We start from the raw sequence: 5,182 nt of genomic DNA on the forward strand, positions 1-5,182 counted from the left end.
CCCCCGCCAGACTGGAGCCATGTACCCACCTCCCCTCTTCTAGGAGGCGTGGCTGGACAAGGCAGGGGTCAGCCAACCAGCCCCGCTAAGAATCTGGTTCTGGCTTCTGCTCCCGGGGACTCGGACATTCCAGGCAGCCAGGCTCACTGGGAGGAGAAACCACAGGCACTCAGAGACGCCACCAGACACAGAGACGCGTGCTCACGCCCACCGTTCTGTCACTCGAGAAATATTCGCTGAGCACCTACTGTGTGCCAGGGAACTGGAAGCTGTCGGAGGGAGGCAGGCAGACGGCAGGCCGGCTCATGGACAGATAAGATGGTTTTCATCCCTGGGAGAAGTGTCAAGAGACGAAAACAGGGCAGACTCTCCCTCCACAGGACTGACCGGGACGGCCTCTGAGGGAGTGACACCCACAGGTAAATGTCAGGCCGGTGCCTGGGGAAGCTGTCTCCCTGATGAGAGAGCAGAGCTGGGGGCATGGGGAGGTCTGTGGGGACCCCAGTCTGGCTCTCATGCTCAGTGAGCAAGATAGGGGCTTGGAGGGTCTAAGTGAGGAGGATGTGGTCTGGGGGTGCAGGAGTGTGCGATGGCTTAGAGCTGGTAGGGTTTATATGAACACACAAGGAAAACAGTCCTCCAAGGGCCAGGTGGCATGATGTCCGGGCCCCCAGGGGGCACACCCCGTGTCTTCCCCTTTAGTGTGGGCAGGAGCCGAAACAATGCCGGAAGGGCCTTTTGCACCCACATGACGAAGTGCTGGGACGCCACTCTCCGACAGGGTCTCCGTCCTGCTGCCTGCAGTCATCTGGCCACTCTGAAAGGGCCTTGCAGGGACCATGTGGGCGGCCAACAGCCAAGAAGAAAGTGGACCTCAGGCCTACAACAACAAGGAACTGGACTCCGCCCGCCCCCCACAAGAGCGTGGGAGAGGGCCGCGCTCAGGCCCGGACACAGCCCCGGCAGACACCGATTTCACCTGGGAGGCCCTGAGCTGAGGGCCCAGAAAACTCGCATCCACATGTCTGACCCAGGGAAGCCGTGTAATAGTGAATGTGTTTCATTAAGCTGCTCAATTTGTGGCAATTTGTGGTACAGCGAGAGAAGACAAACATAACTATCTCCGGAACAGAGCGAGGCCAGGGCTTAACCCAGCAAAAGGCACACATTTCACAAGGAGAAGGGACTGGTTCCTCAGTTTGGGGCTGGCTGCTGGCTGCAGCATGTGGTGCAGGGCAGGCCACGAGGCTGAGGCCACATGGAGAGCCACGTCACAGACTGCAAGCTCGCCCAACTTCACTGACAAGTTTCTGCCAGTTGTAACCATTCTGGGCAGGGCCACTTGCATATGCATTGGCCCTTCCTCTGGAGGCCTAAGGGCTTGCACACCGTGGCCTCTCATGCCACGAGGCAGGGAACTCCGCACATCCGGGGTCTGAAGAGCTGAGTGTGTCCCTCAGGAGAGCTGTTGACTGTGAGGGCTCTGGCTGCCTTCTGGTGAGGACCACAGGTCAATGACTTGTCAGGTCGGGCTGAGAGGTCGTCGAGGCATTGAGACACTGATTTGAGAAGACAGAGAGGACAGGCACCTGCCTGGCTTGGTCGGTCGACGGAGCGTGTGCTCTCCATCTCCAGATTGTGAGTTTGAGCCTCGAGTTGGGTGTAGAGGACTTAAAATAAAATAGGGGTGCCTGGGTGATTCAGTCGTTTAAGTGTCCGACTCTTAATTTCAGCTCAGGTCATGATCTCAGGGTAGAGGGCTCTGCACTCATTGGAGAGTCTGCCTGAGATTCTCTCTCCCTATGCCCCCACCAACTCATGCCCTCGCTCTCTCTCAAAAAAAAAAAAAAAAAAAACTTAAAAAAATAAGCAAAAATACAGACAAGAATATGGAAATATAGAAACATTGTGTCATGGACCAGCCAACTTTCCTTTTTTTTTTTTTTTTTAAGATTTTATTTATTTGACAGAAGAGAGAGAGAGCGCACAAACTGGGGGAGTGGAAGAGGGAGAAGCAGGCTTCCCGCGGAGCAGGGAGCCCGATGCGGGGCTCGATCCCAGGACCCTGGGATCATGACCTCAGCCAAAGGCAGACACTTAACAACTGAGCCACCCAGGCACCCCGTGCACGTGATTCCTTTGAGCATCTCAGCTTTACATTGAGCGTGGGGTCGAGCTCTCCCAGCAGGAATGCTGCAGGAGGAAGGGGTTCTCCTGTGTGTCGGGCTGGGCTGGGTTGGTCAGTGGTGTCATGCCCACGACACACTGTCCCTCGGCCATCTCGAAGCCTTGACCTGGCCACAGTAATCTTCCTGCAGTGCTCTCAACAGGGAAACCAGCACCCCGCCCCCCTCTGCAGTGTGCCTCGGGCCCATGCAGCCTGGAAGGTTCCCATTACCTTGCATGCCCAGCACCCCCACCCATACCCTCACGTACTCTGCCTCATCATGTGGATCTTGGGCTAAGCTGAATGTGTTCCTAGGCTGCCTACTTCGAGCCATGGTGGGGATCAGCCCGAGACCCACAGGGAGGTCCCAAAGAAGCTGAGTCTAGATGAGAGACATGCTCTTCCTGATCCAAAGAGGAAGCAACTGGTACAAAGGGGCCCCAGAGCCCTGACGTGGTCCCTTGAGACAGTGTGGCAGGTGTCCAGGTATGGTCACCTGGCAGCTTGTCCAAGGACGCTGTTTCCCACAGTATCGACAGTCAGAAGTCCCTGAAACAGCCACTCATATACCGGCCCTTTTGATCTTTCTTCCAGAACAGTCCATTTCTGATTTGCAGTTTGTAGCAGGTAAGTGTGAGGAAAGCAGAAACCACCACTGGCTCACCAAGCTGGACAGAACGTGCAAAGGTCAGAGGGCAAAATCTCTCTTGGGGTGCAACATACTCTCCAAGGATTTGGTCAACAGTGACTCTGAGCATTACAACACTTAACGGGCTGGGAGAACACTAAAAACTACCAGGCGCTTTTAGTTGGCCCCGTGGTGTCCTGACTGCCCAGCAAGAGCACGGAAACAGAAATGAAGCTCGTCTGTGGACAAGACTACGCCAGTCCTTCGCTTCAACAGAAACCGGCAAAGCTGCTCAAACACAGCAACGGTAACAGCTCGACTTCTGTATAAAGACAGCCTAGGAAGATGGAGCATTTCTTACTTGACTTTCCCATCACTCAGGCCTCATACTATGTGATGAGGTGATTAAAATATGTTAATAAATCATTTACTTCTCTGTACTAGTCCTCCTTTTGTACAACAAGAGAGGTGGCCTTTGTTTTGCCAACAGAGACAGGTGAGGTTGAGCACGTGCTGCTCGCTTTTCCATTTCTGACATGAGGCCTGAATTTTGGGAAGGCAACACCGGGAGTTGTGAGAAGGGGCCTGGTAGGAACACGGTCGTCTCAGCTGTAGTTTTTTTTTTTTAAAGATTTTATTTATTTATTTGACAGAGAGAGAGAGAGCGAGAGCAGGAACACAAGCAGGGGGAGTGGGAGAGGGAAAAGCAGGCTTCCCGCCGAGTGGGGAGCCCGATGTGGGACTCGATCCCAGGACCCCAGGATCTGACCTGAGCTGAAGGCAGACGCTTAATGACTGAGCCACCCAGGCACCCGCCCCAGCTGTAGTTTTAATCAGGGTGGAGATATGTAAAACGAGCACAGGTTTGAAATGATTAGCAGGAGCCTTTGCCCCCTAAGATGAGGACCATTTGGTAACAGATTCGAGCCGTGGTGGGCATCAGCCCGAGACCCACAGGGAGGGCCCAAGGAGGCCGAGGCTGGGTGAGAGAGATGCTCTTCCGGATCCAAACAGGAAGCAACTGGTTTCCTTCTCTTTATTATTCTAGATACACCTGCTCAGTTTAACAACATCCTTCTGCCTCTCTGTGAATGTGTTTCCATGTTCTACATGACATATCTACGCTGTCCACTTTAGTTCGTCTCTATTCAACTGTATGTGACACAACATATATGTCAAACTTTACCATCCAAACTAGACACAATTTGAAAAAAGAACAAATGTTTTTATATAGTGATCACTATTTCTGTAGTCCCTGTCTATGGGAATCTCAGTATCTTTAAAAATTATCCAGCTAGGGGCACCTGGGTGGCTCAGCTGTTAAGCGTCTGCCTTCGGCTCGGATCGTGATCCCAGGGTCCTGGGATCGAGCCCCGCATCGGGCTTCCTGCTCATGGGAAGCCTGCTTCTCCCTCTCCCGCTCCCCCTGCTTGTGTTCCTGCTCTCGCTAACTCTGTCAAATAAATAAATAAATAAAATCTTTAAAAAAAAATTATCCAGCTATTTCCTGTATCCTTTGATGCAGAACAAACCACCTTGAAACGAACTGGCCTCCAACTATGAACCAGGGTTGGGGGTTGAGCAGGGAAGCTGTTCCTAGGGTAAGTGGCACCGTGTGTTTATCAAGATTCACGGAACAGCATAGCTTGGTGTGAACCCCAATGGACGCAAATTCTTAAAAGCTCTTTTAGGAAGTTGGGAGAATCAGAATGTGGCAAAAGCAAGCAAGCAAGCAAAGTACATTTCAAATGAAATGACCTCAGTGAAGGGGGTGGGGAAGTGCTGACCCAAGTCACTTTGGGGATGAGAAGAGTTTGCAAGATGAGAGGCCACGAAGTGTGCACAGCCCTGCTCACTAGCTGATAGACTGTTCCCTATGGGCTATGGTTTATCGATTCTGATGTGTCCACCAGAATCAAACAGTTCAGCAAGCGGGTGGCAGACAGTGGCAGCCAGGTTTCTCACTACTTGGGGTTAAGCAAGGAGTGGCGGCTAGAATGACCTGTGCGGTCACGGGTGACAGCTGGAGATCCAGTATCAGCTTGCGTTCAGTGTGGGGTAAACACCAGTGCACACGAGCAGAAGCACAGACGGGCGCGCACGGGACAGCACATGCACGAGCACACGGGACAGCACACGCACGAGCAGAAGCACAGACGTGCGCGCGTACATGGGACAGCACACGCACGAACAGAAGCACAGACGTGCGCGCGTACACGGGACAGCACATGCACGAGCACACGGGACAGCACACGCACGAGCAGAAGCAAAGATGTGCGCGTGTACACGGGACAGCACACGCACGAGCACACGGGACAGCACACGCACGAGCAGAAGCACAGACGTGCGCGCGTACACGGGACAGCACACGCACGAGCACACGGGAC

At 53.5% G+C, this 5,182-nt stretch overlaps 1 long non-coding RNA gene across 3 annotated transcripts; it reads left to right on the plus strand.

Annotated features, from left to right (window-relative positions):
- The first annotated feature begins 6 nt into the window (after positions 1-6).
- LOC115940628 (uncharacterized) lies at positions 7-3,235 on the plus strand. 3 transcript variants are annotated; one of them, XR_014141740.1, is made up of 2 exons: positions 7-419; positions 675-3,235. It is a non-coding gene; the product is annotated as an uncharacterized LOC115940628 (long non-coding RNA). The 3 variants fall into 3 exon arrangements; XR_014141739.1 differs by having other exon boundaries at positions 703-3,235; XR_014141741.1 differs by having other exon boundaries at positions 782-3,235.
- Positions 3,236-5,182: the final 1,947 nt, after the last annotated feature.

This window comes from Leptonychotes weddellii, unplaced genomic scaffold (assembly GCF_054177405.1).
Source record: "Leptonychotes weddellii isolate Sample4059 unplaced genomic scaffold, ASM5417740v2 HiC_scaffold_14413, whole genome shotgun sequence".
NCBI lineage: Eukaryota > Metazoa > Chordata > Mammalia > Carnivora > Phocidae > Leptonychotes > Leptonychotes weddellii.